The sequence below is a fragment of the Phocoena phocoena genome, chromosome 11 (genome assembly GCF_963924675.1).
Source record: "Phocoena phocoena chromosome 11, mPhoPho1.1, whole genome shotgun sequence".
Lineage (NCBI taxonomy): Eukaryota > Metazoa > Chordata > Mammalia > Artiodactyla > Phocoenidae > Phocoena > Phocoena phocoena.
The window spans coordinates 30,411,361-30,423,402 of record NC_089229.1 but is presented as its reverse complement, the minus strand read 5'-3'; positions in this window follow the sequence as shown (position 1 = coordinate 30,423,402).

Here is a 12,042-nt window from a genome sequence, read left to right as displayed (position 1 = left end):
CATTTGTTGATCTTGACAATTATCCTCTCAGTTTACTAAGGAAGGAAAACATGGAAGATGCCTACTGTTTAGGAGGCATTAGCATCAAGGTAGTAATTCATCTATTCTTTTATACAAAGAAATTTTCATTAAACAGTTATTACATGCCAGGCCTAATAAGATCTGGCACATAATAGGTGATTAAAATAAAATTAGTTTGAAATGAATAAACAAATGAACTATCACCTCTCCAATGATAAATTCTAAATTTTTATCCACTGCCTTGTTCTTTTATTCTGGTGACCCCAGGGAACTCCTTCAGGGTCATTTTTTTTCTTCCAGGTAGAAATAAAGTTGAGCCTTGAATGACACAGGGGTTGAGGCACCCACCTCCCAGCAGTTGAAAATCTGCCTATAACTTTACAGTCAGAACCCTCAGAATGGGACAAAATATTTGCAAACGAAGCAACTGACAAAGGATTAATCTCCAAAATATACAAGCAGCTCATGCAGCTCAATATCGAAAAACAAACAGCCCAATCCAAAAGTGGGCAGAAGACCTAAATAGACATCTCTCCAAAGAAGTTATACAGATGGCCAACAAACACATGAAAGGATGCTCAGCATCACTAATCATTAGAGAAATGCAAATCAAAACTACAATGATGTATCACCTCACACCAGTCAGAATGGCCATCAACAAGAAATCTACAAACAATAAATGCTGGAGAGGGTGTGGAGAAAAGGGGACCCTCTTGCACTGTTGGTGGGAATGTAAATTGATACAGCCACTGTGGAGAACGGTATGGAGTTTCCTTAAAAAACTAAAAATAGAACTACCATACGACCCAGCAATCCCACTACTGGGCATATACCCTGAGAAAACCATAATTCAAAGAGTCGTGTACCACAATGTTCATTGCAGCTCTATTTACAATAGGCAGGACATGGAAGCAACCTAAGTGTCCATCGACAGATGAATGGATAAAGAAGATGTGGCACATATATATAATGGAATATTACTCAGCCATAAAAAGAAACGAAATTGAGTTATTTGCAGTGAGGTGGATAGACCTAGAGACTGTCATACAGAGTGAAGTAAATCAGAAAGAGAAAAACAAATACCGTATGGTGACACATATATGGAATCCAAAAAAAAAAGGTTCTGAAGAACCTAGGGGCAAGACAGGAATAAAAACACAGATGTAGAGAATGGACTTGAGAACACGAGGAGAGGGAAGGGTAAGCTGGGACGAAGCGAGAGAGAGGCATGGACATATATACACTACCAAATGTAAAATAGATAGCTAGTGGGAAGCAGCTGCATAGCACAGGGAGATCAGCTCTGTGCTTTGTGACCTCCTGGAGGGGTGGGATAGGGAGGGTGGTAGGGAGACACAAGAGGGAGGGGATATGGGGATATATGTATATGTATAGCTGATTCACTTTTTTATTCAGCAGAAACTAACACACCATTGTAAAGCAATTATACTCCAATAAAGATGTTAAAACAAAAAACAAAAAACTTTACAGTCAGCCCTCCCTCTGCACCAGAGGTTCTGAATCCTCGGATTCAACCAACTGCGAATGGTATAGTACTATAGTATGTATTTACTGAAAAAAATCCACATGTAAGTGGACCCAAACCTGTGTTTTTCAAGGGTCAGCTGTGCTGGAAGAAAAAAGCCAATTTACCAGTCATCAAAAGCCAGGTCACTGAAAGTCAATTTTTTGACTTATATGTTTTGGATGGCAGAGAAGAAGGGGTCAAGGGAGGAAAGCTGAAAATGCTGGGGAGTGTGCATCAGAATAAGGTAGGATCTAAACAGAGGGGATTCACCTTGAAAAGAAAAAGGAACATCTCTTTCTCTGATGCAGAAGAAAAAGGCAAAAAAAAAAAGTGTCAAAAAAGTAAATACTGAAGTTTAGAGGAAAGATGACATAGGCACACAAATGTCATCTTAATATTCCTTATATAATAATAGGTGCTTTTGGTCATCAGCCAGAATTAAGTAAGGCTAAGTAAGGAGCGGATTGGGCTGATTAAAGAAACTAAAGGATGGGCAAAGGATAAAATGTTATCCAAGGCCCAGGCAAAGTTAGAGTACAATTTTATAGCAATATAGGTTTGCACAATATTCTCTGGTGACTCAGAGTTGGGGTTCCTCATTGTGGTTACAGTTGTTAAGAGTTCAAGAGAGTCTGGTGCAGTTCTTCTCAGTGGGGTTTGTCATGGACCCTGATAATTGGACTGTATTAGTTTGCTAGGACTGCCATAACACACCACAGGCTGGGTGGCTTAAGGAACTGAAGTTTATTTTCTTACACTTCTACAGGCTAGAAGTCCAAGATCTGACTATTTGCTTTGCCTTTCTCTTTTGGAATCTACGGCCTCCAGGTTCTCACTCTTTGCCAGTAACTGTGCGGGTAACTACTCTTTTCAGTAGCTCTTTGAACTCCAGTAACCATGTCCTCATAATCTTCTGCTTGCCTCCCCTGTTTCTGAGCCAATGATTAGACCTAATTCTCACAGCTACTTATACTCACTTCTGCTTACTTGTTGCTTAGTTTCTGAACTCACTGGTTCATCGTGAACTTTAATTATGCCTGTTTCTTAAAAAAATGTCCTGATGGCTGATTCCCTTGCCTTGTTAAGATTCTCACCTCCTCTGCATTTCTGGTTTTCCCCATTCCAAATTCTAGCCCCTTTTTAATGCTCTGCTACTGTCACACACAATCCCCGCATTGAGTTCAGTGTGTCTGGCCACTGTCATTTCATTTCTTATTTTATTCACCTAAATTTTTAAATTTAATTTTTAAAATATTTCTTAAATTCCTTGTTTCAGTGTAAGCTACTGAAGCCACTTCACCATTGAACAAAGAATATATCACAGCAAAATTACTTTTCCAAGTAATAGTGCCTTGTTTATAGGACTACAAGAACACTCCTACACTAAATAATCTACCAAAAAGGATGAAAATTTTATCGTTTTGGTTTGGTTGTGTTAAATTCTCTTTGAGCTATCATTATTCTACTGATATAGCATGCATATATGGTCTTCTATATTCCTGGGGACAATTTCTGAGGTAGTCCTATTCTAACTAAAGATCTCTTTAATCATACCCTGATATAACCAGAGTAAAAGGTTGTATAATTTGTCCAAAGTAGTTCTTGCTGTGGGGCATAAAAGGAAGTAAAGCATACAGTGTCTGGACCTAGGGAATATATACATCTATTTAAAGTCATGAAATATCAAGAAAAATAATTCCAAAGAAATACATAAATATGTGACAGTATAGTACACATTGCATAAATTCATGCCAAGAGAACTAAGATTCATTGGAAAGATTATTATGAGAAAGATGAATCTTAAACTTGGCTCAGAGGGGGAGGCAGTATGACATTTAGAAAGAGCCTTAGCTTTGATGGAAGGCAGGTCTGGATTTGAATCCCAGTTTTGAAGTTTGCCAGCTGTGTGACTTTGAACAAGTACCTTAACTGCTCTGATTCTTTAGTTCTCCCCTATGTAAATGGAGACAGTCTTCTAGCGTGGCTATGAGGATAAAATTAGATCATGTAGTTTTTCCTAGCAGACACTAGATGAATAGGTATTTATATTCTTCTTTTAAGAATATTTATTTATTTATTTATTTAGGCCGTGCTGGGTCTTAGCTGTGGCGCGCAGGACCTTCATTGCGGCATGCTGACTCTTAGTTGCGGCATGCACGCGGGATCTAGCTCCGACTAAGGATTGAACCCAGGCCCCCTGTACTGGGAGCGCAGAGTCTTACCCACTGGACCACCAGGGAAGTCCCGGTATTTATATTCTTCAACTCCCACTTAATCTGCCGCATTTTATATTGTCTTCATATTTTCTACTGTATATGAAAATAATACAATTTACTGGAAAATGTAGAAAGTATAGTTAAACTGTATACAGCTTCAAAAGGATTTTTTATGATCTATATTTATCACTAAAGAGGAGATTTTAAAAGTTTAATGAGGGCTTCTCTGGTGGCGCAGTGGTTGAGAGTCCACCTGCCGATGCAGGGAACACGACTTCGTGCCCCGGTCCGGGAAGATCCCACATGCCGCAGAGCAGCTGGGCCCGTGAGCCATGGCCGCTGGGCCTGCACGTCCGGATCCTGTGCTCCGCAATGGGAGAGGCCACAACAGTGAGAGGTCCGCGTACGGCAAAAAAAAAAGTTTAATGAATTTTGAAATAGTAAAGTACTTGAGATTTAGGTTCTGTGTGGCTTATATACTAGTTAAACTGGTAAGTAACTCAGATAATTTTTTGATCCCACAGGCTTCCTCTATGTCTAGAAGATTGCCAGCATTTGTTATGTTAAGGTCAAATCAATGGCTATACAGTCACGACAAGATTACTAGTAAGTGTTTCTGAGTAACGATTAAGCAGGAGAGTGTATGGTCTTCCCTGAAAACAAAGACAAGCAATTCTTTGAGAAAGCTTGAAATGACCACTGAACTATGAACCAGAGCCCAAATAATGAAAACCAAGCTACCTCCTCAACAAGAAATGTTATCCCAGAAGTGCAGCTGTGAGCTAATTAAACAGCCTAGATGGCTGTACTGAATTTTAGTACTGCATTTACAGAATTAATTCAGAGGACATGTTATTAAAGTCTTGGGTTTATCAGAAGAAGGCAGCCTCTCTTTTCGAGCAGCATTTAAAAAATTAACATACTGGATAAACAGCTTATTGTAGATGGAGCCTCAGATCCTCTATATAGATGCAAAAACCAAGCAATGAATTTCTAACCAAAATAACGAGGCTATTGCACTCTGACGGTAAAATCCAAAAATAGTGCTTTAGATACCCAGAGAGCATGTTCAAAAATAAATTTTTATTCTATTATTATTTATTAATTATTATTTATTCTATTATTTTGTTTAAGATTCTAAAAGACATATTGATGACCACTAATACATTACAATCTAACAACTAGATATATATCCAAAATATGTAGCAATTCTCAACTTAGTATAAATCAGTAATAATTGGAATGTGTAAGGCAAGGATAATTTAAATTAATGTGTAGTATAATACCTTCCCTCTTAATTAATCTTAATAACTAGTAATAACAAGATTACTAGTAAGTGTTTTAAAATTTAAAGGCTTTAAAATTTATATCTAGAAATATAAATAGTAAATAAAAATTATACTTTATCAGTAAATTCTGAAAACTGTCCTTATTTAAGTTATTATACATGGGCAGTAAGGGTAGAAGTAAGATACTGAGATAGTTAATGATGAAACTTTTTGGAGGCCATAAAGTGTTACCATTTCAGGCACCTTGATGTAGTGACCCAGAAAGACACAGAGCAAGAGAGTGAACCCTTTACAACCCTATCCATCCATCTTCTAAAATGGAGAGAGCAGCACTTATCCTACATTTCTTCCAGTGCTGTACAAAAATAAAACAATAGCTTTTGAAGAGTTGAGTAGTTTTGGTACTTATGTTGTAACAGGTAAAAATCATTCTGAAAAAAACAACACAAGCCTAGGTAGACACTTCATACTGACAAACAGATAAACCTCACATACAGTATATACTGCTATTTATAACTTTAATAGATGTGTAAAGATTTAAGTAAAGCAATGCGGCAATGCGAGGGAAATTTTCTACATAGCTTTTAAAAGTTATTTTTAGTTTTCATTTTGAACATTTTAAACATATAGAAAATAATATCATAGATATCTATGTGCCATACCTACTTTCAAACTGGGAAGGCACAGAAAATCTGATGGTAATTTTGTTAACAGGGTTGACTTTTTTTAAGGCAGGTACACATATCTGTTCTTATTGTTCCATACGGACTTACTCCTCCATCTAGAAAATCCTAGGAGTGCCATATTTTAGTTAAGTAGTTGATTTCCTCTCTAAATCCTCCAAACACCTTCCTAAATAATTCTAAGTAGGAATGAAATACTTTTGCAAGGACTGGTCTTTCAAAGCTAATTAAACAACAGCAAGAAGAAAGTTTATTAGCTTGGTAGATTTCCCAGCAGTCTGAACTTTTTTGAGCTAAGACACAGAATTTTACAAATATCCTCTCTAGCCCATCAAAGTCAGACACTCCCTTGATAAGACCATGGTAAACTCCTGCCCTACCATTACTGGAACTGTTTGACTTAAATATCTTGTCACATTTAGGGTGTAGCTTGAAAAAAGCTCTGAGGCAAAGATTAGATGACTTGATAAAATGAGATATTAGCAATTTTTTTCTTGGAGGGGATAGCTTTAGGAATAAGAGATTACAGAGGAAGTGAATTATTCAGAAGATATCTAGTTTTACCCTTAGGAAATGAGTTGGATAGATTTTAGATGGTATGTTAAGAATTTTTGGAAGGAGAGGTTCAGAAAGCAAGATGAGGTTACATAGGAATTCTGTTCAAAAAGAGTTTGTGGTCACCAAGGCAAAGATGATCAGACTGTGGATTAAAGGAGATGTTGAGAATAAGAAGATAAATTTAGACAAAATATTAGGGCTATTATCTGGAAAAGGGAATAGACCCATGCAGAGGTAATTTTTTGCTTAACAGAAACAATCTCTCATGCTCATTCAAAACTTAGTACCTAGCTATATTTCAGGTCCTGTAATAGTACTATATTTACTGGAGATACAAGACTCACAATCTAATGGGAAAAACAAAGAAGAAAACAATTCTAATTCAGTGTGATAAGTGCCAGGTATGCATGTGTGCTCTGGGAGCTTCACAGGGAGAAACAATACCTAAGCTGAATTTTGAAAAATTAGCTTGGCCATAAGATGGTAGAGGAGGAGATTTTTCAGGTAGAAGGAACCACACATACAAAGATAGGGAGGTGTGCGGAAATGCTAGTTCTTTACAAATTATAGGTAATTCACAATGCCTGGAGTATAGGATGTAACTGATGTTAGATATGGGAATGAGGTTGGAGAGAAAGAATGAGGTTGGCTGGGACCAAAGCCTTTAATAGGATGTCGAGAAGTCTGGTTTTAAGCAGCAGGTGACAGGATCAGATGTGTGTTGTAAAAAGTTACTCTGATAGCATCATGAATTAATGGTTGCAAGGGGTGAGGACAACTCTTTGAAGGTTGGGCTATTTTAGTAATGCAATTGGAAGTGATGAAGATGTAAAATGGGCAAGTGGTGATGGGGATAGAGATGAGGGAAAATATTAAGGAGTTGGACTCTGTAGGACTCTGAGATCAATTGAATCGGAGGGGGTAGAAGGATAATAGAGAGGAAGGATTCAGACTCATCCGGAGTTAGGCTTGGAATGTTATGCTTACAAAGAAGCCTTCCAGCAAAATCTGCATTTTTAACTGTCAGACGTTTTTGCATTGAATACAGGCTTGGAATCCCGTGATCTCTAACCTTTATAACTCTAAAAGTCCTATTTACATTCGTATTACTAGAAAGATAAACTATCAGAGAATCATGTTAAATGAACAACTTCTCTAGAGTTGAAATCTATCGGTTTTCCTATATTTCTTCAGTAACTTACACAGGTCTATAGTGATTTCCCAGCAATTATGTAGATAATTCCTCACCTAGACCAGAGTAATCGTCTAGACAGGGTGTCTTAAGATGTTAAGTTAAAGCTCAAAATGTGCATATACATGTCTTTGTCTCTTTCTGTCTCTATATATCTAACATATCTCTAGGTAGATAGGTAGATGACAGCTAGATAGATAGATAGAGATATCATATATATTTGAAAGTTCTGTATATACAGAAGTTTCTATAACATATACATGTGGTTCCTATAATCATTCTATCTGAACCAAACTCCAAAGATTTAGGTAAAAATATATTTTGGATTTGATACAAATCTCTCCATATTAAGTCACTTATTCCATCTGAAGCTGCAAGTTGTCACAATCAATAGTCATTAATGGTGATTAGAAAGGAACTGATCAGGAAAGGAGTCAAATGGCAAAATTACTTTCCAAAAAGAAACAAAGCCTTTGTAATAAATACAAAAAACACAACTCAGTAGGTGGCAAAAATAATTGAGGCCAAAATGGCCAATTCAGTGAGTAGGATAAAAGGATAGAAAATATCACTCTTATTCCCTTTGACCCAAATTCTTGGACAATAGTAGGAAGAGCTGTTAGAGCTGCCTTTCCATTCCCCTGTGCTGCCCTTTCTGTGTCTTCTTTTGAATACAAAGCATTTCCCTGCTGCCCAGACTTCTTCCTGGTGCTCCACCCCGGCCTCGTACCAACAGACCTAGCGTCTTCCTTTCCATCTATAAACCTAAAGTGATAAAGGATGGTGTGAATTTTAGACACCTCAATAAACGGGACATATATTTTTGGTTAGAGAATAGTTATCCCTTTGGGTCAGTCTCAAACTGAAGAATACCCAAGGAGCTGCCCACTTTTATCTGTATGATACTTTCTTTCTAAAGAAAGAAAAAGTAAAAAATAAAAATAAAAATTTTTTTATGGTTCGTATTCTTGCCACAATGATGACTCAGGACATTGATAAGCATGTCTTTCATACTTTCCCCCCGTCACTTTTCCACTGTATCTCGTTTTACGTGTGTGCTAATCACAAAAATCCTAAGTGCAATAATTTGTAAAATTTGCCATGACTGTAAAGAAGCATATAGAGTTTTATAGAGTTTGAATACCATCCATGATAAAATGTCCACTTTCTTTTGATTTTTATTTTGCTTGGCTTCCAAACTTGGTGATAGTAACTTAATAGGCAAAGAGTAGACCATTATCCCTTTAGCTGATCTCCACTGGTTAATTCATAGGAGGCTTTTAGAATACACTTATTATACAATTGACAGAGATTTGTGCCTCCTTTGTTAAGTTGTTGGTCATAAAAGGCTTTGTTTAGTAATTGTCCATCACTTATTCGATTGCAGTGTCAACAGCACAGTCTCCTTCTCAGAGACTGCTTTCTCAAAGTCTAGGCAGTCTCCCTGATCTTCCATATTTCTCTTCAGGTTCTCTCTGACATCTGTTCTCTTCCAAATCCCAGTGCTTCTGCTGGTCTCCTCATTTGTAAAAAACAAAGCTTTGTAATTTTCACGAAGATTGGAATAATCAGACTTTGTTTCCCCGCCCATTTCTCTTCTGTAATTAACATATCCTATTGCTTTAGAGTAATCCTCCTACTCTAAGATTCATACTCTGATTTTATAATTTAGGTCATTATAAAATATATTCCAGGGAACAATTCTGGTCTTCAAATGAGGTGCTTGTAAACATAGCATTATTAGAACTCAAGAGTGTTTCCATCTTTTGTATTTGTCATGTATTTGTATACGCCTCAAAGCTGAAATATTCTGCACTTGACTTGCAGCTACTTTCTCCTCCTCCCTCTTGTAATAGTTACAAGATTCTTCCTTAGGTCATCGCAAACTGTCCTATTTCCTCCCTAGTCTAATGGTGCACTTATGTTCAGTATACTTGGGCTGCCTGTTTGCTCTTGAGTTTATTTCTCTTCCTTTTTCAGAGAGTACAGAATTTGAGCATGGTGAATACAATTGATATTCTCTGTTATTTGTCAGGCAAGTAGCTAATTTAAGACCTAAAATAGTAGTGTACATTATTATAAATAACAATTATAAGTGACCAAGTACCAATCTTGTGCTTTCAGCTGTAGAAAAGGAAATTTTCTTACAAAACCATGACTAAATACTATCGGTAATAAAATGTTCATGCTAATCATAGTGGTAAGATTTTGAAAGTTAGAAATGTTGATATTCTAATATCACCATTTCTCCCCGTGGTACTTAGTAGAACGTGGAACTATATTCTAAATCTAGAGCATTTTTCTTTACGATATTATTTTACAGCTCATTCTAATTCTAACTAAAAAGTAAGTCTTTTCTAGAACTATTATTACCAATGAAAAATTGTGTTGACAGCGCCCTACTACTTTGTCAGTGGGTAACCTTGCTTTTGCTAGAACTGATTCTATTGTCCATACTAGATAGGGCAGAAACTGAACTGGTGAAGGGAGATAGATAAATCTAAATTTCTGGGATCTTCCCTGGTGGTCCAGTGGTAAAGAATCCACCTTACAATGCAGGGGACACGGGTTCGATCCCTGGCCAGGGAACTAAGATCCCACGTGCTGTGGAGCAACTAAGCTCATGCAGCACAACTACTGAGCTCGTGCACCTCAACTAGAGCCCAGGTGCTGCAAACTACAGAGCCCATGTGCCCTGGAGCCTGCCCACAACTAGAGAAGAGAAAACCGCGCATCACAATTAGAGAGGAGTCTGCGCAACGAAGAGCCTGGGTGCCACAACGGAAGATCGCTCTTGCCGCAACTAAGACCCGATGCAGCCAAAAATAAATAAAATAAATAAATAATAAATCTTTAAAAAGAATTTCTGGAGCATCTTTTTTTTCTCTTTCAGTATAAATATTTAATCATGCCAGGAGAAATTCTGAAAAAATTGTGACAGTGGGATTGATTTTCCCTATAAGTAGGGCACTCATTGTGTATCTGAGAAAGGAACTAACACTTTTTAAGTCTTTCTAAGTGATGGCTCTATTCTAGGCACTTTAAAATATTCGCTTTCATCTTCGCTGTTTCCTACAAACCAGGTACTATCATCCCTATTTTACAGATGAGTAATTAAGACATAACTTGCCCACAGTTGCACAGTTACTACTAGGAAGAGCCAGGTTTATGACAAAAAGCTGATTCTAAAGCTCACGTTCTTTTCACTTTCTTTAAATAGGCCCTTCCTGCTCATTCTTAAGGGGAAATATCAGCCTTGCAATGTATTATGCTGCCTACCTCGAGAGCCCTATAGTTTGATGGATATGAATGTGGTCTCTGGAGTTGAACTAGTTGGGTTCCTACCACTCACTAATTTTGTAATCTTAAGCAATTACTTGATGTCTCTTTGCCTCAGTTTCTTCATCTGTCAAAAGGGAGCAATTACAATAATATCCACTCAATAGTGTGATTTGTGAGGACTAAATGAGAGAACACATATAAAGTACTCACTAGAGTGGCCGACACACAGAGAGTGTTTAATAGATCTTATTTTCTAGGAGTTTGTTTCTTTATAAAAATTTGTCTTTCTGTGGGTAGAGAAAAGAAATATGGGTTGTAATTTATTTTTTCTTGGCTTCTTATGTCTGGCTCTAGCAATCAGTGTTTTGTTTTTGATCCCTACCCAATTTTGCATATTCATTGTTTTTCCTTCATCTTTCCATATGGAAGATGAAAACATGACCATCAGTTTAATTCTTTGCTAATCCTCCCTTTGAGAGATGGAGTCTAATTTTCCTTCTGTTGAATACAGGCTACACTTGGTGACTTGCTTGATGAATAGAATATGATACAGTGGGACTTGTGAAGCTAATTAATAGGAAGTATTGAATCTTCTGCCTATACCTTTCGAATGCTCACTTTGGGAGGTCTCAACCACCAGGGAAGAAACCTGATTGCCTTGAGAACTCCATCTTGGACAGTCATGTGTAGGCCCTCTGACCATCAGGCCCAGCTAAGCCCAGCCTTCTGGTCATCCCTGCCAAGGAATCAGAAATGTGAGTAAAGTTGTCTTGGATCCTCCAGACTGGCCCATCCACCAGATGAATATCACTGAAGGTCCTCAGTTGCTAGAAGACTCTCTCAGCTGACACTTGCCCTAATTCCTGACCCACAAAAGTATGAGATATAATAAAATGGTGGTTGTTTTAAGCCACTACATTTTGGGATAAGTTATTACATAGCAAGATATAACTGAAACATGCATTTATTTATTTAAAAAGAAACTATTCTGCCAGCAGCTCTGGTAGACACTGGGGGATGCATCTGTGAATAACCCAAGCAAGGCCACTGTTCTCATGAAGGCTACACTCCACTGAGGGAGACAGACAATAAAAAATAGACAGTATTTAATACATTCATAATTTTGGATATACATAAATACTGTAGAGAAAAAAATAAAGCAAAGAAAAACACAGAGACTGACAGGGGTAGGTGAGTGGATATTTAGGTCAGCTGATGGGGAAAGACTTCTTTGAGGCATTTGAGCAGAAATTCAATTACACATTCATTTACT